Source organism: Pelmatolapia mariae, linkage group LG7 (assembly GCF_036321145.2).
Source record: "Pelmatolapia mariae isolate MD_Pm_ZW linkage group LG7, Pm_UMD_F_2, whole genome shotgun sequence".
NCBI classification, from domain to species: Eukaryota; Metazoa; Chordata; class Actinopteri; order Cichliformes; family Cichlidae; genus Pelmatolapia; species Pelmatolapia mariae.
This window is the reverse complement of record NC_086233.1, coordinates 11,921,446-11,945,707: the sequence shown is the minus strand read 5'-3', so window position 1 is coordinate 11,945,707 and position 24,262 is coordinate 11,921,446. Positions and strand designations below refer to the sequence as shown.

The window sequence follows — 24,262 nt, the reverse complement described above, 5'->3', positions numbered from 1 at the left end:
TTGTACATGGCCACAGCCAGTGCCACGGGCCTTGGTGTGGTGTAGTTGGGCTCAACAAGCAGCACAGGCCCTGGTGTGGGGTAGTTGGCCTCGGCCTGAAGCACAGGCCTGGTGTGGTGTACTTGGCCTCAACCAGCAGCACAGGCCCTGGTGTGGTGTAGTTGGCCTCAGCCATAATCACAGGCCCTGGTGTGGTGTAGTTGGCCTCAGCCAGCAGCACAGGGCCTGTTGTGGTGTAGTCGTCTCGGCCAGAAGCAGAGCACTGGTGTGGTGAAGATGGCCACAGCCAGAGCCACAGGCCCTGGTGTGGTGTAGTTGGCCTCAATCAGCAGCACAGGCCCTGGTGTGGTGAAGTTGGCCTCAGCCATAATCACAGGCCCTGGTGTGGTGAAGATGGCCTCGGCCAGAAGCAAAGGCCCTGGTGTGGTGTAGTTCGCCTCAGCAATAATCACAGGCCCTGGTGTGGTGTAGTTCGCCTCAGAAATAATCACAGGCCCTGGTGTGGTGAAGATGGCCTTGGCCAGGAGCAAAGGCACTCCTGTGGTGTAGATGGCCTAGTACAGAGCCACAGGCCATTGTCTGCAATGAATGGTCTACAATGTCGATGTTGGGTTTTTACTCTTTGTATACGGCGAAGATGGCCTTCCAAAAGGCCCTGGTGCGGTGTAGTTGGCCTCAACCAGCAGCACGTGCCCTGGTGTGGTGAAGTTGGCCTCAGCCATAATCACATGCCCTTTTGTGGTGAAGATGGCCTCGGCCAGAAGCAAAGGCACTGGTGTGGTGAAGTTGGCCTCAACCAGCAGCACAGGCCCTGGTGTGGTGTAGTTGGCCTCAACCAGCAGCACAGGCCCTGGTGTGGTGTAGTTGGCCTCAACCAGCAGCTCAGGCCCTGGTGTGGTGTAGTTCGCCTCAGCAATAATCACAGGCCCTGGTGTGTTGTAGTTGGCCTCAACCAGCAGCACAGGCCCTGGTGTGGTGTAGTTGCCTCGGCCATATTCACAGGCCATGGTGTGGTGTAGTTGGCCTCAGCCAGCAGCACAGGGCCTGGTGTGGTGTAGTCGTCTCGGCCAGAAGCAGAGCACTGGTGTGGTGAAGATGGCCACAGCCAGAGCCACAGGCCCTGGTGTGGTGTAGTTGGCCTCAACCAGCAGCACAGGCCCTGGTGTGGTGTAGTTGGCCTCAGCAATAATCACAGGCCCTGGTGTGGTGAAGGTGGCCTCGGCCAGAAGCAAAGGCACTCCTGTGGTGTAGATGGCCTAGGACAGAGCCACAGGCCATTGTCTGCAATGAAGGGTCTACAATGTCGATGTTGGGTTTTTACTCTTTGTATACGGCGAAGATGGCCTTCCAAAAGACCCTGGTGCGGTGTAGTTGGCCTCAAACAGCAGCACAGGCCCTGTTGTGGTTTAGGTTGCCTCAGCAAGAAGCACAGGACCTGGTGTGGAGTAGTGGGCTCTGCCAGAAGCACTGGCCTTGGTGTGGTGAAGGTGGCTTCAGCCAGCAGCACAGGCCATGGTGTGGTGTAGGTGGTCTCAGCAAGAAGCACATGCCCTGGTGTGGTGTAGTCGCCTCGGCCAGAAGCATAGCACTATTGTGTTGTACATGGCCACAGCCAGTGCCACAGGCCCTGGTGTGGTGTAGTTGGGCTCAACAAGCAGCACAGGCCCTGGTGTGGTGTAGTTGCCTCGGCCAGAAGAAGAGCACTGTTGTGGTGCAGATGGCCTCAGCCAGTGCCACAGGCCCTAGTCTGGTGTAGTTGGCCTCAACCAGCAGCACAGGCCCTGTTGTGGTGTATTTGGCCTCAGCCATAATCACAGGCCCTGGTGTGGTGAAGATGGCCACAGCCAGAGCCACAGGCCCTGGTGTGGTGAAGTTGGGCGCAACAAGCAGCACAGGCCCTGGTGTGGTGAAGATGGCCTCGGCCAGAAGCAACGGCACTGGTGTGGTGAAGATGGCCTCAACAAGCAGCACAGGCCCTGGTGTGGTGTAGTTGGCCTCAACCAGCAGCACAGGCCCTGCCCAGATAGCAAGGAAACATTGAAACAATGTTGAGTCAATATCAGGCGACGTCATTGAATCAACGTTGAAGTGTGACGTTGACCCAACGTCACTCTTGCACCCATTTTTAACATTGAAACAACGTCAGGTTTTGATGTTGAATCAATGTTGAAACCTGACATTGATTCGACGTTATATTTTCTAACACTGTTGACATTGAAACAATGTCAGATTCTGATATTGAAACACTGTTGAGATATGGTATTGCTTTTCCACCTCTTTCGCACAGTTGCTTTTTATTGAAAAAAACAAAAAAAACAAAAAAGGTCAATAGACATGTATCATTTGCAAAGTACTTTATTAAAAGACAAAGTTTCCTATTTACATTTCTATGTTTCACGTCACTTTTTATTATTTACTCCGGGATGGGGATGGATGATGGGCGTCCTGCGCGCCACCCGTACGATCTGGATCATATCTGAGCCATTTCTGGACTGCTTGAGCAAAGACCAACTCAGACAGAGTTCGCCCCTACCTGCTGCGCCAGGCCATCTAGGACAAAAATAGACACACACACAAAAAAACAAAGACAAAAAAAGGGAATTAGAGCACATGAATAAGCTCTTGTTAATTGTCTTCAGCAGGGAGAAAGTATGTAAACTCCTAGGCTGATAAACATGAAAGTCACCAGGCGGAAATCAGCAAACTGCCGCATTTGATTCCCAAAGAGCTATAAGCTGAAAATGTGATATGTCTTAGCATGGTGTGCCGTGTATCCTTTAAAAAAAAAGAAAAAGAAAAAGAAAACATGGGCCCTCAGGCTGTACAAAGTGTACAACCCGAGGACAAAACAAGCCGAAGACCAAAGACTCCATCTCCAGATTAACCGGATATGAAAGTCTTGTTATTAAGAAAGACAAAGTAATATAGCAAAAAACAGACATAGGAAATGTGAAATGCACCCAGCACATCAATTGATCCCTTTATTGTTCACTTTAGGCTCATAAAACTACAATAAATGTTAAAACTTACCAAATATGCATCTGCACAGTGCTGTCTCTTTAAATGCCCTTTTTTGCTTTGTCTGGTCCTTGGTTTTTTTTCCCCTGCCCAGTTGAGTACAGAGGCCAGCTCCTTTGTAATGGCATAAACCATTACACGGCGGACTCGCACCTCCAGTGTGGTCCAGCAGCACCAATCAACGCAAAGCGTCTCACCTATAGACACATTTTATGAGATGGAATTAGCGTGTCTCATGTCTTAAATGTGTATGCAAGTGCTTGTGTGTTTACTTCATGTAATTGATGATAGAAACATGTCATTTAGTTTTCCCTAAAGCCTGATTTTCAAGTCATACAAAGAATAAACCAAAGTATTGGCAGTACAATGTATTTCTATTCCCTTTTGTTGGATATTCATTTGTTAGTTCTTGTAACTGCTAAAAGTGTTTACTAGTTTTTGCCTGTCACATATATTTGTTATACCATGTAAACTGTGAAATTCCAAGATTTTCAAACTTGCCTTGCAATAGTGGCCTCACAGAGTCTCTGGAATCTACAGAAAAAAAAAAATCACAACAAGATGACATTCAGGAGTATAAATTGTTTTGTTTTTTTTAGATAAGAGTACAATGACATTGTGATGCAGCTTTAAAGCTTTTTAAAAAGCATACCATCTATAGGGAAGACATCAGACTCTGCATGCTGGGGAGATCGCAAAGCTGTGTCGGTTTGTGCCGGAGTGGCGAAAGGTGCCGGGAGCTGGGTGGGGCATTATGATGGTTGCTATCAGTGGGCTGGGGGGCAGACTGCGGAGTGATGAGGGCTGTTTAGAAAAAGATAATTTTTTAAGTATTTAAGAATACAGACAACTTGTCAAAAAAGTTTCCTCGTGTCAGACACAGATATGTACACAGACACTAGACAGTATTTTATTACCTGGTATTTTCACTCGAGGGGCCTGGGGAAACCGTTTTTTTGTAGGCTGCTCATCCTCTGAGTCCGTATATGTGTACAGGGGATTTGGTCTAAAGAAAAGAAATTAAAAACGGTCTTAAGTAATTGTAAATATGCTTTTGGCATATTGTTTCCTAAAGTTAGTTTGATTTCTAACAACACACACAGGAAACAGAGACGTGCAAGAAGGTACAGTATACAATGAATTTTTGAAGTGCACAAGTGTACACGGCTTTGCATTTTTAAAAAGTTTACAAACTTCCACTTTTTGGACTATATTATGTGGTGATATTGCAGTATGCAAGCACCACAGATATGTATAAAAGACAAGATCATAAATTCTTAACAATCAAAGATATGTTTGTGAATAAAAAGGTTTTACTTGTGCTTTCTTTTAAGACTGGTCTGAGTTTCAGCTTCGGACTGAAGGTCAGACGTATCACAGCGTTCACGTGGATATCTCTGAAGACTGCGTTCTGCTTCGTGAAATGTGCCTGGAAATACAAACACAATGTACGGCCAGACATACATTACGTGTGGACAAAAGGTGCAAACGCATAGAAAAATCAGCGGTTTCAAAAATACGCTGGTACGTGTGGACGTAGCCTTATTCATTATTTAAGGCACAAACGGAAAGTCATGTACGCGTGCAACGTAAAGTTAGGTGCGCGTACAACGTACAGTCACGTGGGCATGCTGCGTGAGCATTCAAACTGAGTCTAAAGTTTTCGTGTGCGAATTGAAGCGAGTGCTCTCCAATCATCAAAAGTAACAAAGTCATTGAACACGTTTATACAGTTAACTTTACGTTTATCAATCATATATCACAGATTTAGAATTTTTTGTAGTACTAAGCAACTACAGAGCGAAAGTCTGGGTCAAGCGCCGAAGCGACGGCAAGAAGAAAGGAAACCTCGAAGCGTTAAAGCTAGCTTTGTAAGGGAATATAACGAAGAAATTATGAAACAAAAATGTTTTCTTTGTTGATATACTTTGTTCGCAGTGCAATTTATTTGTTGCCGAATTGTAAGAAGTAGACACAATTTCGGGCTCCCACATTTTGTGGGAGCAACGTAAATAACAGTAAAAAAGTCGTTAATGTACAACATTAACAAGTTTTTTATTGTTATTCAAATGCAAACATAACGAAATAACGAGTAAAAAAAAATCATTCATTCTTACCTTATACTAATCATGGTGCGGGCCAGTGCAGTGCATGAACTGATGCCTTCTCCGGTCAATTCCACTGAGAGTAAATCAAATGTCCCGCTCTACTGTAGAAGACAATGAATACCTGGGGGGATGTACCAATGTGAGAGGGGTGCTGCGGAATAGTCCAAGTGATCGCTGCTTTAATTTCCCGGTCAACTATACATAAATTGCACGTAGACACGATTTTTTAAAGCTGGTGAACTAGACCAAGTCATTGATAACAAATGAACAATAAATCTACTTTCTCTGGTACTTTATACCCGATCAGTTGCAATGCAATTTAATGCTCAACTACAAATCGATGGTTTTTGATGGTGACCGGAGCCGAATGATCGTCAACTATAAATAGACGTTTTCTCAACGTTGTTGTTGTCACCTGGTCGACTATAAATAGATCAAATATCAATGACAAAAAAACAACGGTGAATCAACATTGTTACAACGTCTCTATAGTAAGACCGTCGGTTTACCACAGTATTTCAATGTTGTTACAACATTGGCATTTCAACCCCGACCATATACGACGGTTCGGATGAAAAATCAACATAGATTCAATGTCGTCTTGCTATCTGGGTGGTGTGGTGAAGTTGGCCTCAGCCATAATCACAGGCCCTGGTGTGGTGAAGATGGCCTTGGCCAGGAGCAAAGGCACTCCTGTGGTGTAGATGGCCTAGGACAGAGCCACAGGCCATTGTCTGCAATGAATGGTCCACAATGTTGATGTTGGGTTTTTACTGTTTGTATACGGCGAAGATGGCATTCCAAAAGGCCCTGGTGCGGTGTAGTTGGCCTCAACCAGCAGCACAGGCCCTGGTGTGGTGAAGTTGGCCTCAGCCATAATCGCAGGCCCTGGTGTGGTGAAGATGGCCTCGGCCAGAAGCAAAGGCACTGGTGTGGTGAAGATGGCCTCAACCAGCCGCACAGGCCCTGGTGTGGTGTAGTTGGCCTCAACCAGCAGCACAGGCCCTGGTGTGGTGTAGTTGGCCTCAACCAGCAGCTCAGGTCCTGGTGTGGTGTAGTTGGCCTCAGCAATAATCACAGGCCCTGGTGTGGTTTAGTTGGCCTCAACCAGCAGCACAGGCCTGGTGTGGTGTAGTTGGCCTCAACCAGCAGCACAGGCACTGGTGTGGTGTAGTCGCCTCGGCGATAATCACTGGCCCTGGTGTGGTGTAGTTGGCCTCAGCCAGCAGCACAGTTCCTGGTGTGGTGTAGTCGTCTCGGCCAGAAGCAGAGCACTGGTGTGGTGAAGATGGCCACAGCCAGAGCCACAGGCCCTGGTGTGGTGTAGTTGGCCTCAACCAGCAGCACAGGCCCTGGTGTGGTGTAGTTGGCCTCAGCCATAATCACAGGCCCTGGTGTGGTGAAGATGGCCTCGGCCAGAAGCAAAGGCACTCCTGTGGTGTAGATGGCCTAGGACAGAGCCACAGGCCATTGTCTGCAATGAAGGGTCTACAATGTCGATGTTGGGTTTTTACTCTTTTTATACGGCGAAGATGGCCTTCCAAAAGACCCTGGTGCGGTGTAGTTGGCCTCAAACAGCAGCACAGGCCCTGTTGTGGTTTAGGTTGCCTCAGCAAGAAGCACAGGACCTGGTGTGGAGTAGTGGGCTCAGCCAGAAGCACTGGCCTTGGTGTGGTGAAGGTGGCTTCAGCCAGCAGCACAGGCCATGGTGTGGTGTAGGTGGTCTCAGCAAGAAGCACAGGCCCTGGTGTGGTGAAGATGGCCTCGGCCAGAAGCAAAGGCACTCCTGTGGTGTAGATGGCCTAGGACAGAGCCACAGGCCATTGTCTGCAATGAAGGGTCTACAATGTCGATGTTGGGTTTTTACTCTTTGTATACGGCGAAGATGGCCTTCCAAAAGACCCTGGTGCGGTGTAGTTGGCCTCAAACAGCAGCACAGGCCCTGTTGTGGTTTAGGTTGCCTCAGCAAGAAGCACAGGACCTGGTGTGGAGTAGTGGGCTCTGCCAGAAGCACTGGCCTTGGTGTGGTGAAGGTGGCTTCAGCCAGCAGCACAGGCCATGGTGTGGTGTAGGTGGTCTCAGCAAGAAGCACAGGCCCTGGTGTGGTGTAGTCGCCTCGGCCAGAAGCATAGCACTATTGTGTTGTACATGGCCACAGCCAGTGCCACAGGCCCTGGTGTGGTGTAGTTGGGCTCAACAAGCAGCACAGGCCCTGGTGTGGTGTCGTTGCCTCGGCCAGAAGAAGAGCACTGTTGTGGTGCAGATGGCCTCAGCCAGAGCCACAGGCCCTAGTCTGGTGTAGTTGGCCTCAACCTGCAGCACAGGCCCTGTTGTGGTGTATTTGGCCTCAGCCATAATCACAGGCCCTGCTGTGGTGAAGATGGCCACAGCCAGAGCCACAGGCCCTGGTGTGGTGTAGCTGGCCTCAACATGCAGCACAGTCCCTGGTGTGGTGAAGATGGCCTCGGCCAGAAGCAACGGCACTGGTGTGGTGAAGATGGCCTCTACAAGCAGCACAGGCCCTGGTGTGGTGTAGTTGGCCTCAACAAGCAGCACAGGCCCTGGTGTGGTGAAGTTGGCCTCAGCCATAATCACAGGCCCTGGTGTGGTGAAGATGGCCTTGGCCAGGAGCAAAGGCACTCCTGTGGTGTAGATGGCCTAGGAAGGAGCCACAGGCCATTGTCTGCAATGAATGGTCTACAATGTCGATGTTGGGTTTTTACTCTTTGTATACGGCGAAGATGGCATTCCAAAAGGCCCTGGTGTGGTGTAGTTGGCCTCAACGAGCAGCACAGGCCCTGGTGTGGTGTAGTTCGCCTCAACCAGCAGCTCAGGTCCTGGTGTGGTGTAGTTGGCCTCAGCAATAATCACAGGCCCTGGTGTGGTGTAGTTGGCTTCAATCAGCAGCACAGGCCTGGTGTGGTGTAGTTGGCCTCAACCGGCAGCACAGGCCCTGGTGTGGTGTAGTCGCCTCGGCCATAATCACAGGCCCTGGTGTGGTGTAGTTGGCCTCAGCCAGTAGCACAGGGCCTGGTGTGGTGTAGTCGTCTCGGCCAGAAGCAGAGCATTGGTGTGGTGAAGATGGCCACAGCCAGAGCCACAGGCCCTGGTGTGGTGTAGTTGGCCTCAACCAGCAGCACAGGCCCTGGTGTGGTGTAGTTGGCCTCAGCCATAATCACAGGCCCTGGTGTGGTGAAGATGGCCTCGGCCAGAAGCAAAGGCACTCCTGTGGTGTAGATGGCCTAGGACAGAGCCACAGGCCATTGTCTGCAATGAAGGGTCTACAATGTCGATGTTGGGTTTTTACTCTTTCTATACGGCGAAGATGGCCTTCCAAAAGACCCTGGTGCGGTGTAGTTGGCCTCAAACAGCACCACAGGCCCTGTTGTGGTTTAGGTTGCCTCAGCAAGAAGCACAGGACCTGGTGTGGAGTAGTGGGCTCAGCCAGAAGCACTGGCCTTGGTGTGGTGAAGGTGGCTTCAGCCAGCAGCACAGGCCATGGTGTGGTGTAGGTGGTCTCAGCAAGAAGCACAGGCCGTGGTGTGGTGTAGTCGCCTCGGCCAGAAGCATAGCACTATTGTGTTGTACATGGCCACAGCCAGTGCCACAGGCCCTGGTGTGGTGTAGTTGGGCTCAACAAGCAGCACAAGCCCTGGTGTGGGGTAGTTGGCCTCGGCCTGAAGCACAGGCCTGGTGGGGTGTAGTTGGCCTCAACCAGCAGCACAGGCCCTGGTGTGGTGCAGTTGGCCTCAGCCATAAACACATGCCCTGGTGTGGTGTAGTTGTCCTCAGCCAGCAGAAAAAGGGCCTGGTGTGGTGTAGTCGTCTCGGCCAGAAGCAGAGCACTGGTGTGGTGAAGATGGCCACAGCCAGAGCCACAGGCCCTGGTGTGGTGAAGTTGGCCTCAGCCATAATCACAGGCCCTGGTGTGGTGAAGATGGCCTCGGCCAGAAGTAAAGGCACTGGTGTGGTGAAGATGGCCTCAACCAGCCGCACAGGCCCTGGTGTGGGGTAGTTGGCCTCGGCCTGAAGCACAGGCCTGGTGTGGTGTAGTTGGCCTCAACCAGCAGCACAGGCCCTGGTGTGGTGTAGTTGGCCTCAGCCATAATCACAGGACCTGGTGTGGTGTAGTTGGCCTCAGCCAGCAGCACAGGGCCAGGTGTGGCGTTGTCGTCTCGGCCAGAAGCAGAGCACTGGTGTGGTGAAGATGGCCTCAACAAGCAGCACAGGCCCTGGTGTGGGGTAGTTGGCCTCGGCCTGAAGCACAGGCCTGGTGTGGTGTAGTTGGCCTCAACAAGCAGCACAAGCCCTGGTGTGGGGTAGTTGGCCTCGGCCATAATCACAGGCCCTGGTGTGGTGAAGATGGCCTCGGCCAGAAGCAAAGGCACTCCTGCGGTGTAGATGGCCTAGGACAGAGCCACAGGCCATTGTCTGCAATGAAGGGTCTACAATGTCGATGTTGGGTTTTTACTCTTTGTATACGGCGAAGATGGCCTTCCAAAAGACCCTGGTGCGGTGTAGTTGGCCTCAAACAGCAGCACAGGCCCTGTTGTGGTTTAGGTTGCCTCAGCAAGAAGCACAGGGCCTGGTGTGGAGTAGTGGGCTCAGCCAGAAGCACAAGCCATGGTGTGGTGTAGTTGGCCTCAGCCAGCAGCACAGGGCCTGGTGTGGTGTAGTGGGCTCGGCCAGAAGCAGAGCACTGGTGTGGTGAAGACGGCCACAGCCAGCAGCACAGGCCCTGGTGTGGTGTAGTTGGCATCAGCCATAATCACAGGCCCTGGTGTGGTGAAGATGGCCTCGGCCAGAAGCAAAGGCACTCCTGTGGTGTAGATGGCCTAGGACAGAGCCACAGGCCATTGTCTGCAATGAAGGGTCTACAATGTCGATGTTGGGTTTTTACTCTTTGTATACGGCGAAGATGGCCTTCCAAAAGACCCTGGTGCGGTGTAGTTGGCCTCAAACAGCAGCACAGGCCCTGTTGTGGTTTAGGTTGCCTCAGCAAGAAGCACAGGACCTGGTGTGGAGTAGTGGGCTCTGCCAGAAGCACTGGCCTTGGTGTGGTGAAGGTGGCTTCAGCCAGCAGCACAGGCCATGGTGTGGTGTAGGTGGTCTCAGCAAGAAGCACAGGCCCTGGTGTGGTGTAGTCGCCTCGGCCAGAAGCATAGCACTATTGTGTTGTACATGGCCACAGCCAGTGCCACAGGCCCTGGTGTGGTGTAGTTGGGCTCAACAAGCAGCACAGGCCCTGGTGTGGTGTCGTTGCCTCGGCCAGAAGAAGAGCACTGTTGTGGTGCAGATGGCCTCAGCCAGTGCCACAGGCCCTAGTCTGGTGTAGTTGGCCTCAACCTGCAGCACAGGCCCTGTTGTGGTGTATTTGGCCTCAGCCATAATCACAGGCCCTGCTGTGGTGAAGATGGCCACAGCCAGAGCCACAGGCCCTGGTGTGGTGTAGCTGGCCTCAACATGCAGCACAGTCCCTGGTGTGGTGAAGATGGCCTCGGCCAGAAGCAACGGCACTGGTGTGGTGAAGATGGCCTCTACAAGCAGCACAGGCCCTGGTGTGGTGTAGTTGGCCTCAACAAGCAGCACAGGCCCTGGTGTGGTGAAGTTGGTCTCAGCCATAATCACAGGCCCTGGTGTGGTGAAGATGGCCTTGGCCAGGAGCAAAGGCACTCCTGTGGTGTAGATGGCCTAGGAAGGAGCCACAGGCCATTGTCTGCAATGAATGGTCTACAATGTCGATGTTGGGTTTTTACTCTTTGTATACGGCGAAGATGGCATTCCAAAAGGCCCTGGTGTGGTGTAGTTGGCCTCAACGAGCAGCACAGGCCCTGGTGTGGTGTAGTTCGCCTCAACCAGCAGCTCAGGTCCTGGTGTGGTGTAGTTGGCCTCAGCAATAATCACAGGCCCTGGTGTGGTGTAGTTGGCTTCAACCAGCAGCACAGGCCTGGTGTGGTGTAGTTGGCCTCAACCAGCAGCACAGGCCCTGGTGTGGTGTAGTCGCCTCGGCCATAATCACAGGCCCTGTTGTGGTGTAGTTGGCCTCAGCCAGTAGCACAGGGCCTGGTGTGGTGTAGTCGTCTCGGCCAGAAGCAGAGCATTGGTGTGGTGAAGATGGCCACAGCCAGAGCCACAGGCCCTGGTGTGGTGTAGTTGGCCTCAACCAGCAGCACAGGCCCTGGTGTGGTGTAGTTGGCCTCAGCCATAATCACAGGCCCTGGTGTGGTGAAGATGGCCTCGGCCAGAAGCAAAGGCACTCCTGTGGTGTAGATGGCCTAGGACAGAGCCACAGGCCATTGTCTGCAATGAAGGGTCTACAATGTCGATGTTGGGTTTTTACTCTTTCTATACGGCGAAGATGGCCTTCCAAAAGACCCTGGTGCGGTGTAGTTGGCCTCAAACAGCACCACAGGCCCTGTTGTGGTTTAGGTTGCCTCAGCAAGAAGCACAGGACCTGGTGTGGAGTAGTGGGCTCAGCCAGAAGCACTGGCCTTGGTGTGGTGAAGGTGGCTTCAGCCAGCAGCACAGGCCATGTTGTGGTGTAGGTGGTCTCAGCAAGAAGCACAGGCCGTGGTGTGGTGTAGTCGCCTCGGCCAGAAGCATAGCACTATTGTGTTGTACATGGCCACAGCCAGTGCCACAGGCCCTGGTGTGGTGTAGTTGGGCTCAACAAGCAGCACAAGCCCTGGTGTGGGGTAGTTGGCCTCGGCCTGAAGCACAGGCCTGGTGGGGTGTAGTTGGCCTCAACCAGCAGCACAGGCCCTGGTGTGGTGTAGTTGGCCTCAGCCATAAACACAGGCCCTGGTGTGGTGTAGTTGTCCTCAGCCAGCAGAAAAAGGGCCTGGTGTGGTGTAGTCGTCTCGGCCAGAAGCAGAGCACTGGTGTGGTGAAGATGGCCACAGCCAGAGCCACAGGCCCTGGTGTGGTGAAGTTGGCCTCAGCCATAATCACAGGCCCTGGTGTGGTGAAGATGGCCTCGGCCAGAAGTAAAGGCACTGGTGTGGTGAAGATGGCCTCAACCAGCTGCACAGGCCCTGGTGTGGTGTAGTTGGCCTCAACCAGCGGCACAGGCCCTGGTGTGGTGTAGTTGGCCTCAACCAGCAGCTCAGGTCCTGGTGTGGTGTAGTTGGCCTCAGCAATAATCACAGGCCCTGGTGTGGTGTAGTTGGCCTCAACCAGCAGCACAGGCCTGGTGTGGTGTAGTTGGCCTCAACCAGCAGCACAGGCCCTGGTGTGGAGTAGTCGCCTCGGCCATAATCACAGGCCCTGGTGTGGTGTAGTTGGCCTCAGCCAGCAGCACAGGGAGGGCCTGGTGTGGTGTAGTCGTCTCGGCCAGAAGCAGAGCACTGGTGTGGTGAAGATGGCCACAGCCAGAGCCACAGGCCCTGGTGTGGTGTAGTTGGGCTCAACCAGCAGCACAGGCCCTGGTGTGGTGTAGTTGGCCTCAGCCATAATCACAGGCCCTGGTGTGGTGAAGATGGCCTCGGCCAGAAGTAAAGGCACTGGTGTGGTGAAGATGGCCTCAACCAGCCGCACAGGCCCTGGTGTGGGGTAGTTGGCCTCGGCCTGAAGCACAGGCCTGTTGTGGTGTAGTTGGCCTCAACCAGCAGCACAGGCCCTGGTGTGGTGTAGTTGGCCTCAGCCATAATCACAGGACCTGGTGTGGTGTAGTTGGCCTCAGCCAGCAGCACAGGGCCAGGTGTGGTGTAGTCGTCTCGGCCAGAAGCAGAGCACTGGTGTGGTGAAGATGGGCGCAACAAGCAGCACAGGCCCTGGTGTGGGGTACTTGTCCTCGGCCTGAAGCACAGGCCTGGTGTGGTGTAGTTGGCCTCAACAAGCAGCACAGGCCCTGGCGTGGGGTAGTTGGCCTCGGCCATAATCACAGGCCCTGGTGTGGTGAAGATGGCCTCGGCCAGAAGCAAAGGCACTCCTGTGGTGTAGATGGCCTAGGACAGAGCCACAGGCCATTGTCTGCAATGAAGGGTCTACAATGTCGATGTTGGGTTTTTACTCTTTGTATACGGCGAAGATGGCCTTCCAAAAGACCCTGGTGCGGTGTAGTAGGCCTCAAACAGCAGCACAGGCCCTGTTGTGGTTTAGGTTGCCTCAGCAAGAAGCACAGGGCCTGGTGTGGAGTAGTGGGCTCAGCCAGAAGCACAAGCCATGGTGTGGTGTAGTTGGCCTCAGCCAGCAGCACAGGGCCTGGTGTGGTGTAGTCGTCTCGGCCAGAAGCAGAGCACTGGTGTGGTGAAGACGGCCACAGCCAGAGCCACAGGCCCTGGTGTGGTGTAGTTGGCCTCAACCAGCAGCACAGGCACTCCTGTGGTGTAGATGGCCTAGTACAGAGCCACAAGCCATTGTCTGCAATGAATGGTCTACAATGTCGATGTTGGGTTTTTACTCTTTGTATACCGCGAAGATGGCATTCCAAAAGGCCCTGGTGCGGTGTAGTTGGCCTCAACCAGCAGCACGTGCCCTGGTGTGGTGAAGTTGGCCTCAGCCATAATCACAGGCCCTTTTGTGGTGAAGATGGCCTCGGCCAGAAGCAAAGGCACTGGTGTGGTGAAGATGGCCTCAACCAGCAGCACAGGCCCTGTTGTGGTGTAGTTGGCCTCAACCAGCAGCACAGGCCCTGGTGTGGTGTAGTTGGCCTCAACCAGCAGCTCAGGCCCTGGTGTGGTGTAGTTCGCCTCAGCAATAATCACAGGCCCTGGTGTGGTGTAGTTGGCCTCAACCAGCAGCACAGGCCCTGGTGTGGTGTAGTCGCCTCGGCCATATTCACAGGCCATGGTGTGGTGTAGTTGGCCTCAGCCAGCAGCACAGGGCCTGGTGTGGTGTAGTCGTCTCGGCCAGAAGCAGAGCACTGGTGTGGTGAAGATGGCCACAGCCAGAGCCACAGGCTCTGGTGTGGTGTAGTTGGCCTCAACCAGCAGCACAGGCCCTGGTGTGGTGTAGTTGGCCTCAGCCATAATCACAGGCCCTGGTGTGGTGAAGATGGCCTTGGCCAGGAGCAAAGGCACTCCTGTGGTGTAGATGGCCTAGGACAGAGCCACAGGCCATTGTCTGCAATGAATGGTCTACAATGTTGATGTTGGGTTTTTACTCTTTGTATACGGCGAAGATGGCATTCCAAAATGCCCTGGTGCGGTGTAGTTGGCCTCAACCAGCAGCACAGGCCCTGGTGTGGTGAAGTTGGCGTCAGCCATAATCGCAGGCCCTGGTGTGGTGAAGATGGCCTCGGCCAGAAGCATAGCACTGGTGTGGTGAAGATGGCCTCAACCAGCCGCACAGGCCCTGGTGTGGTGTAGTTGGCCTCAACCAGCAGCACAGGCCCTGATGTGGTGTAGTTGGCCTCAACCAGCAGCTCAGGTCCTGGTGTGGTGTAGTTGGCCTCAGCAATAATCACAGGCCCTGGTGTGGTGTAGTTGGCCTCAACCAGCAGCACAGGCCTGGTGTCGTGTAGTTGGCCTCAACCAGCAGCACAGGCCCTGGTGTGGAGTAGTCGCCTCGGCCATAATCACAGGCCCTGGTGTGGTGTAGTTGGCCTCAACAAGCAGCACAGGCCCTGGTGTGGGGTAGTTGGCCTCGGCCTGAAGCACAGGCCTGGTGTGGTGTAGTTGGCCTCAACAAGCAGCACAGGCCCTGGTGTGGGGTAGTTGGCCTCGGCCTGAAGCACAGGCCTGGTGTGGTGTAGTTGGCCTCAACCAGCAGCACAGGCCATGGTGTGGTGTAGTTGGCCTCAGCCATAATCACAGGCCCTGGTGTGGTGTAGTTGGCCTCAGCCAGCAGCACAGGGCCTGGTGTGGTGTAGTCTCTCGGCCAGAAGCAGAGCACTGGTGTGGTGAAGATGGCCACAGCCAGAGCCACAGGCCCTGGTGTGGTGTAGTTGGCGTCAGCCATAATCACAGGCCCTGGTGTGGTGAAGATGGCCTCGGCCAGAAGCAAAGGCACTCCTGTGGTGTAGATGGCCTAGGACAGAGCCACAGGCCATTGTCTGCAATGAAGGGTCTACAATGTCGATGTTGGGTTTTTACTCTTTGTATACGGCGAAGATGGCCTTCCAAAAGACCCTGGTGCGGTGTAGTTGGCCTCAAACAGCAGCAGAGGCCCTGTTGTGTGTTAGGTTGCCTCAGCAAGAAGCACAGGACCTGGTGTGGAGTAGTGTGCTCAGCCTCAAACAGCAGCACACTGTGGTGTAGTCGCCTCGGCCAGAAGCATAGCACTATTGTGTTGTACATGGCCACAGCCAGTGCCACGGGCCTTGGTGTGGTGTAGTTGGGCTTAACAAGCAGCACAGGCCCTGGTGTGGGGTAGTTGGCCTCGGCCTGAAGCACAGGCCTGGTGTGGTGTAGTTGGCCTCAACCAGCAGCACAGGCCCTGGTGTGGTGTAGTTGGCCTCAGCCATAATCACAGGCCATGGTGTGGTGTAGTTGGCCTCAACCAGCAGCACAGGGCCTGGTGTGGTGTAGTCGTCTCGGCCAGAAGCAGAGCACTGGTGTGGTGAAGATGGCCACAGCCAGAGCCACAGGCCCTGGTGTGGTGTAGTTGGCCTCAACCAGCAGCACAGGCCCTGGTGTGGTGAAGTTGGCCTCAGCCATAATCACAGGCCCTGGTGTGGTGAAAATGGCCTCGGCCAGAAGCAAATGCCCTGGTGTGGTGTAGTTCGCCTCAGCAATAATCACAGGCCCTGGTGTGGTGTAGTTGGCCTCAACCAGCAGCACAGGCCCTGGTGTGGTGTAGTCGCCTCGGCCATATTCACAGGCCATGGTGTGGTGTAGTTGGCCTCAGCCAGCAGCACAGGGCCTGGTGTGGTGTAGTCGTCTCGGCCAGAAGCAGAGCACTGGTGTGGTGAAGATGGCCACAGCCAGAGCCACAGGCCCTGGTGTGGTGTAGTTGGCCTCAACCAGCAGCACAGGCCCTGGTGTTGTGTAGTTGGCCTCAGCCATAATCACAGGCCCTGGTGTGGTGAAGATGGCCTTGGCCAGGAGCAAAGGCACTCCTGTGGTGTAGTTGGCCTCAGCCAGCAGCACAGGGCCTGGTGTGGTGTAGTCGTCTCGGCCAGAAGCAGAGCACTGGTGTGGTGAAGATGGCCTCAACAAGCAGCACAGGCCCTGGTGTGGGGTAGTTGGCCTCGGCCTGAAGCACAGGCCTGGTGTGGTGTAGTTGGCCTCAACAAGCAGCACAGGCCCTGGTGTGGGGTAGTTGGCCTCGGCCATAATCACAGGCCCTGGTGTGGTGAAGATGGCCTCGGCCAGAAGCAAAGGCACTCCTGTGGTGTAGATGGCCTAGGACAGAGCCACAGGCCATTGTCTGCAATGAAGGGTCTTCAATGTCGATGTTGGGTTTTTACTCTTTGTATACGGCGAAGATGGCCTTCCAAAAGACCCTGGTGCGGTGTAGTTGGCCTCAAACAGCAGCACAGGCCCTGTTGTGGTTTAGGTTGCCTCAGCAAGAAGCACAGGACCTGGTGTGGAGTAGTGGGCTCAGCCAGAAGCACAAGCCATGGTGTGGTGTAGGTGGTCTCAGCAAGAAGCACAGGCCCTGGTGTGGTGTAGTCGCCTCGGCCAGAAGCATAACACTATTGTGTTGTACATGGCCACAGCCAGTGCCACGGGCCTTGGTGTGGTGTAGTTGGGCTCAACAAGCAGCACAGGCCCTGGTGTGGGGTAGTTGGCCTCGGCCTGAAGCACAGGCCTGGTGTGGTGTAGTTGGCCTCAACCAGCAGCACAGGCCCTGGTGTGGTGTAGTTGGCCTCAGCCATAATCACAGGCCCTGGTGTGGTGTAGTTGGCCTCAGCCAGCAGCACAGGGCCTGGTGTGGTGAAGTTGGCCTCAGCCATAATCACAGGCCCTGGTGTGGTGAAGATGGCCTCGGCCAGAAGCAACGGCACTGGTGTGGTGAAGATGGCTTCAACAAGCAGCACAGGCCCTGGTGTGGTGTAGTTGGCCTCAACCAGCAGCACAGGCCCTGGTGTGGTGAAGTTGGCCTCAGCCATAATCACAGGCCCTGGTGTGGTGAAGATGGCCTTGGCCAGGAGCAAAGGCACTCCTGTGGTGTAGATGGCCTAGGACAGAGCCACAGGCCATTGTCTGCAATGAATGGTCTACAATGTCGATGTTGGGTTTTTACTCTTTGTATACGGCGAAGATGGCCTTCCAAAAGACCCTGGTGCGGTGTAGTTGGCCTCAAACAGCAGCACAGGCCCTGTTGTGGTTTAGTTTGCCTCAGCAAGAAGCACAGGACCTGGTGTGGAGTAGTGGGCTCTGCCAGAAGCACTGGCCTTGGTGTGGTGAAGGTGGCTTCAGCCAGCAGCACAGGCCATGGTGTGGTGTAGTTGGGCTCAACAAGCAGCACAGGCCCTGGTGTGGTGTAGTTGCCTCAGCCAGAAGAAGAGCACTGTTGTGGTGCAGATGGCCTCAGCCAGTGCCACAGGCCCTAGTCTGGTGTAGTTGGCCTAAACCAGCAGCACAGGCCCTGTTGTGGTGTATTTGGCCTCAGCCATAATCACAGGCCCTGGTGTGGTGAAGATGGCCACAGCCAGAGCCACAGGCCCTGGTGTGGTGTACTTGGCCTCAACATGCAGCACAGGCCCTGGTGTGGTGAAGTTGGGCGCACCAAGCAGCACAGGCCCTGGTGTGGTGAAGATGGCCTCGGCCAGAAGCAACGGCACTGGTGTGGTGAAGATGGCCTCAACAAGCAGCACAGGCCCTGGTGTGGTGTAGTTGGCCTCAACCAGCAGCACAGGCCCTGGTGTGGTGAAGTTGGCCTTGGCCAGGAGCAAAGGCACTCCTGTGGTGTAGATGGCCTAGTACAGAGCCACAGTCCATTGTCTGCAGTGAATGGTCTACAATGTCGATGTTGGGTTTTTACTCTTTGTATACGGCGAAGATGGCATTCCAAAAGGCCCTGGTGCGGTGTAGTTGGCCTCAACCAGCAGCACAGGCCCTGGTGTGGTGAAGTTGGCCTCAGCCATAATCACATGCCCTTTTGTGGTGAAGATGGCCTCGGCCAGAAGCAAAGGCACTGGTGTGGTGAAGATGGCCTCAACCAGCCGCACAGGCCCTGGTGTGGTGTAGTTGGCCTCAACCAGCAGCACAGGCCCTGGTGTGGTGTAGTTGGCCTCAACCAGCAGGTCAGGCCCTGGTGTGGTGTAGTTCGCCTCAGCAATAATCACAGGCCCTGGTGTGGTGTAGTTGGCCTCAACCAGCAGCACAGGCCCTGGTGTGGTGTAGTCGCCTAGGCCATATTCACAGGCCATGGTGTGGTGTAGTTGGCCTCAGCCAGCAGCACAGGGCCTGGTGTGGTGTAGTCGTCTCGGCCAGAAGCAGAGCACTGGTGTGGTGAAGATGGCCACAGCCAGAGCCACAGGCCCTGGTGTGGTGTAGTTGGCCTCAACCAGCAGCACAGGCCCTGGTGTGGTGTAGTTGGCCTCAGCCATAATCACAGGCCCTGGTGTGGTCAAGATGGCCTCGGCCAGAAGCAAAGGCACTCCTGTGGTGTAGATGGCCTAGGACAGAGCCACAGGCCATTGTCTGCAATGAAGGGTCTACAATGTCGATGTTGGGTTTTTACTCTTTGTATACGGCGAAGATGGCCTTCCAAAAGACCCTGGTGCGGTGTAGATGGCCTCAAACAGCAGCACAGGCCCTGTTGTGGTTTAGGTTGCCTCAGCAAGAAGCACAGGACCTGGTGTGGAGTAGTGGGCTCTGCCAGAAGCACAGGCCTTGGTGTGGTGAAGGTGGCTTCAGCCAGCAGCACAGGCCATGGTGTGGTGTAGGTGGTCTCAGCAAGAAGCACAGGCCCTGGTGTGGTGTAGTCGCCTCGGCCAGAAGCATAGCACTATTGTGTTGTACATGGCCACAGCCAGTGCCACAGGCCCTGGTGTGGTGTAGTTGGGCACAACAAGCAGCACCGGCCCTGGTGTGGTGTAGTTGCCTCGGCCAGAAGAAGAGCACTGTTGTGGTGCAGATGGCCTCAGCCAGTGCCACAGGCCCTAGTCTGGTGTAGTTGTCCTCAACCAGCAGCACATGCCCTGTTGTGGTGTATTTGGCCTCAGCCATAATCACAGGCCCTGGTGTGGTGAAGATGGCCACAGCCAGAGCCACAGGCCCTGGTGTGGTGTAGTTGGCCTCAACATGCAGCACAGGCCCTGGTGTGGTGAAGTTGGGCGCAACAAGCAGCACAGGCCCTGGTGTGGTGAAGATGGCCTCGGCCAGAAGCAACGGCACTGGTGTGGTGAAGATGGCCTCAACAAGCAGCACAGGCCCTGGTGTGGTGTAGTTGGCCTCAACCAGCAGCACAGGCCCTGGTGTGGTGAAGTTGGCCTCAGCCATAATCACAGGCCCTGGTGTGGTGAAGATGGCCTTGGCCAGGAGCAAAGGCACTCCTGTGGTGTAAATGGCCTAGGATAGAGCCACAGGCCATTGTCTGCAATGAATGGTCTACAATGTCGATGTTGGGTTTTTACTCTTTGTATACGGCGAAGATGGCATTCCAAAAGGCCCTGGTGCGGTGTACTTGGCCTCAACCAGCAGCACAGGCCCTGGTGTGGTGAAGTTGGCCTCGGCCATAAGCAAAGGCACTGGTGTGGTGAAGATGGCCTCAACCAGCCGCACAGGCCCTGGTGTGGTGTAGTTGGCCTCAACCAGCAGCACAGGCCCTGGTGTGGTGTAGTTGGCCTCAACCAGCAGCTCAGGTCCTGGTGTGGTGTAGTTGGCTTCAGCAATAATCACAGGCCCTGGTGTGGTGTAGTTGGCCTCAACCAGCAGCTCAGGTCCTGGTGTGGTGTAGTTGGCTTCAGCAATAATCACAGGCCCTGGTGTGGTGTAGTTGGCCTCAACCAGCAACACAGGCCTGGTGTGGTGTAGTTGGCCTCAACCAGCAGCACAGGCCCTGGTGTGGTGTAGTCGCCTCGGCCATAATCGCAGCCCCTGGTGTGGTGAAGATGGCCTCGGCCAGAAGCAAAGGCACTGGTGTGGTGAAGATGGCCTCAACCAGCCGCACAGGCCCTGGTGTGGTGTAGTTGGCCTCAACCAGCAGCACAGGCCCTGGTGTGGTGTAGATGGCCTCAAACAGCAGCACAGGCACTGTTGTGGTTTAGGTTGCCTCAGCAAGAAGCACAGGACCTCGTGTGGAGTAGTGGGCTCAGCCAGAAGCACAAGCCATGGTGTGGTGTAGGTGGTCTCAGCAAGAAGCACAGGCCCTGGTGTGGTGTAGTCGCCTCGGCCAGAAGCATAGCACTATTGTGTTGTACATGGCCACAGCCAGTGCCACGGGCCTTGGTGTGGTGTAGTTGGCCTCAACCAGCAGCTCAGGTCCTGGTGTGGTGTAGTTGGCCTCAGCAATAATCACAGGCCCTGGTGTGGTGTAGTTGGCCTCAACCAGCAACACAGGCCTGGTGTGGTGTAGCTGGCCTCAACCAGCAACACAGGCCCTGGTGTGGTGTAGTGGGCTCGGCCATAATCGCAGGCCCTGCTGTGGTGAAGATGGCCTCGGCCAGAAGCAAAGGCACTGGTGTGGTGAAGATGGCCTCAACCAGCCGCACAGGCCCTGGTGTGGTGTAGTTGGCCTCAACTAGCAGCACAGGCCCTGGTGTGGTGTAGTTGGCCTCAACCAGCAGCTCAGGTCCTGGTGTGGTGTAGTTGGCCTCAGCAATAATCACAGGCCCTGGTGTGGTGTAGTTGGCCTCAACCAGCAGCACAGGCCTGGTGTGGTGTAGTTGGGCTCAACAAGCAGCACAGGCCCTGGTGTGGGGTAGTTGGCCTCAGCCTGAAGCACAGGCCTGGTGTGGTGTAGTTGGCCTCAACCAACAGCACAGGCCCTGGTGTGGTGTAGTTGGCCTCAGCCATAATCACAGGCCATGGTGTGGTGTAGTTGGCCTCAGCCAGCAGCACAGGGCCTGGTGTGGTGTAGTCGTCTCGGCCAGAAGCAGAGCACTGGTGTGGTGAAGATGGCCACAGCCAGAGCCACAGGCCCTGGTGTGGTGTAGTTGGCCTCACCCAGCAGCACAGGCCCTGGTGTGGTGTAGTTGGCCTCAAACAGCAGCACAGGCCCTGTTGTGGTTTAGGTTGCCCCAGCAAGAAGCACAGGACCTGGTGTGGAGTAGTGGGCTCAGCCAGAAGCACAAGAAATGGTGTGGTGTAGGTGGTCTCAGCAAGAAGCACAGGCCCTGGTGTGGTGTAGTCGCCTCGGCCAGAAGCATAGCACCATTGTGTTGTACATGGCCACAGCCAGTGCCACGGGCCCTGGTGTGGTGAAGATGGCCTCGGCCCGAAGCACTGGCCTTGGTGTGGTGAAGATGGCCTCAACAAGCAGCACAGGCCCTGGTGTGGTGTAGTTGGCCTCAACCAGCAGCACAGGCCCTGGTGTGGTGAAGTTGGCCTCAGCCATAATCACAGGCCCTGGTGTGGTGAAGATGGCCTTGGCCAGGAGCAAAGCACTCCTGTGGTGTAGATGGCCTAGGACAGAGCCACAGGCCATTGTCTGCAATGAATGGTCTACAGTGTCGATGTTGGGTTTTTACTCCTTGTATACGGCGAAGATGGCATTCCAAGAGGCCCTGGTGCGGTGTAGTTGGCCTCAACCAGCAGCACAGGCCCTGGTGTGGTGAAGTTGGCCTCGGCCATAAGCAAAGGCACTGGTGTGGTGAAGATGGCCTCAACCAGCCGCACAGGCCCTGGTGTGGTGTAGTTGTCCTCAACCAGCAGCACAGGCCCTGGTGTGGTGTAGTTGGCCTCAACCAGCAGCTCAGGTCCTGGTGTGGTGTAGTTGGCCTCAGCAATAATCACAGGCCCTGGTGTGGTGTAGTTGGCCTCAACCAGCAACACAGGCCTGGTGTGGTGTAGTTGGCCTCAACCAGCAGCACAGGCCCTGGTGTGGTGTAGTCGCCTCGGCCATAATCGCAGCCCCTGGTGTGGTGAAGATGGCCTCGGCCAGAAGCAAAGGCACTGCTGTGGTGAAGATGGCCTCAACCAGCCGCACAGGCCCTGGTGTGGTGTAGTTGGCCTCAACCAGCAGCACAGGCCCTGGTGTGGTGTAGTTGGCCTCAACCAGCAGCACAGGCCTGGTGTGGTGTAGTTGGGCTGAACAAGCAGCACAGGCCCTGGTGTGGGGTAGTTGGCCTCAGCAATAATCACAGGCCTGGTGTGGTGTAGTTGGCATCAACCAGCAGCACAGGCCCTGGTGTGGTGTAGTTGGCCTCAAACAGCAGCACAGGCCCTGTTGTGGTTTAGGTTGCCCCAGCAAGAAGCACAGGACCTGGTGTGGAGTAGTGGGCTCAGCCAGAAGCACAAGCCATGGTGTGGTGTAGGTGGTCTCAGCAAGAAGCACAGGCCCTGGTGTGGTGTAGTCGCCTCGGCCAGAAGCATAGCACTATTGTGTTGTACATGGCCACAGCCAGTGCCACAGGCCCTGGTGTGGTGTAGTTGGGCTCAACAAGCAGCACAGGCCCTGGTGTGGGGTAGTTGGCCTCGGCCTGAAGCACAGGCCTGGTGTGGTGTAGTTGGCCTCAACCAGCAGCACAGGCCCTGGTGTGGAGTAGTTGGCCTCAGCCAGCAGCACAGGGCCTGGTGTGGTGTAGTCGTCTCGGCCAGAAGCAGAGCACTGGTGTGGTGAAGATGGCCACAGCCAGAGCCACAGGCCCTGGTGTGGTGTAGTTGGCCTCAGCCATAATCACAGGCCCTGGTGTGGTGAAGATGGCCTCGGCCAGAAGCAAAGGCACTGGTGTGGTGAAGATGGCCTCAACCAGCCGCACAGGCCCTGTTGTGGTGTAGTTGGCCTCAACCAGCAGCACAGGCCCTGGTGTGGGGTAGTTGGCCTCAACCAGCAGCTCAGGTCCTGGTGTGGTGTAGTTGGCCTCAGCAATAATCACAGGCCCTGGTGTGGTGTCGTTGGCCTCAACCAGCAGCACAGGCCTGGTGTGGTGTAGTTGGCCTCAACCAGCAGCACAGGCCCTGGTGTGGTGTAGTCGCCTCGGCCATAATCACAGGCCCTGGTGTGGTGTAGTTGGCCTCAGCCAGCAGCACAGGGCCTGGTGTGGTGTAGTCGTCTCGGCCAGAAGTAACGGCACTGGTGTGGTGAAGATGGCCACAGCCAGAGCCACTGGCCCTGGTGTGGTGTAGTTGGCCTCAACCAGCAGCACAGGCCCTGGTGTGGTGTAGTTGGCCTCAGCCATAATCACAGGCCCTGGTGTGGTGAAGATGGCCTCGGCCAGAAGCAAAGGCACTCCTGTGGTGTAGATGGCCTAGGACAGAGCCACAGGCCATTGTCTGCAATGAAGGGTCTACAATGTCGATGACGGGTTTTTACTCTTTGTATACGGCGAAGATGGCCTTCCAAAAGACCCTTGTGTGGTGTAGTTGGCCTCAAACAGCAGCACAGGCCCTGTTGTGGTTTAGGTTGCCTCAGCAAGAAGCACAGGACCTGGTGTGGAGTAGTGGGCTCTGCCAGAAGCACTGGCCTTGGTGTGGTGAAGGTGGCTTCAGCCAGCAGCACAGGCCATGGTGTGGTGTAGTTGGGCTCAACAAGCAGCACAGGCCCTGGTGTGGTGTAGTTGCCTCAGCCAGAAGAAGAGCACTGTTGTGGTGCAGATGGCCTCAGCCAGTGCCACAGGCCCTAGTCTGGTGTAGTTGGCCTCACCCAGCAGCACAGGCCCTGTTGTGGTGTATTTGGCCTCAGCCATAATCACAGGCCCTGGTGTGGTGAAGATGGCCACAGCCAGAGCCACAGGCCCTGGTGTGGTGTACTTGGCCTCAACATGCAGCACAGGCCCTGGTGTGGTGAAGTTGGGCGCAACAAGCAGCACAGGCCCTGGTGTGGTGAAGATGGCCTCGGCCAGAAGCAACGGCACTGGTGTGGTGAAAATGGCCTCAACAAGCAGCACAGGCCCTGGTGTGGTGTAGTTGGCCTCAACCAGCAGCACAGGCCCTGGTGTGGTGAAGTTGGCCTTGGCCAGGAGCAAAGGCACTCCTGTGGTGTAGATGGCCTAGTACAGAGCCACAGTCCATTGTCTGCAGTGAATGGTCTACAATGTCGATGTTGGGTTTTTACTCTTTGTATACGGCGAAGATGGCATTCCAAAAGGCCCTGGTGCGGTGTAGTTGGCCTCAACCAGCAGCACAGGCCCTGGTGTGGTGAAG

General features: G+C 55.0%; 1 long non-coding RNA gene across 2 annotated transcripts; it reads right to left on the bottom strand.

Moving 5' to 3' along the window:
- Nucleotides 1-2,339: 2,339 nt before the first annotated feature.
- LOC134631958 (uncharacterized) lies at nt 2,340-5,154 on the bottom strand. Of its 2 annotated transcripts, XR_010573760.1 has the most exons (7): nt 5,136-5,154; nt 4,336-4,447; nt 3,936-4,024; nt 3,671-3,822; nt 3,520-3,552; nt 3,031-3,215; nt 2,340-2,550 (listed from the first exon to the last, which is right to left on the bottom strand). It is a non-coding gene; the product is annotated as an uncharacterized LOC134631958 (long non-coding RNA). The 2 variants fall into 2 exon arrangements; XR_010094427.2 differs by having other exon boundaries at nt 2,340-3,215.
- Between the last annotated feature and the right edge of the window lie 19,108 nt (nt 5,155-24,262).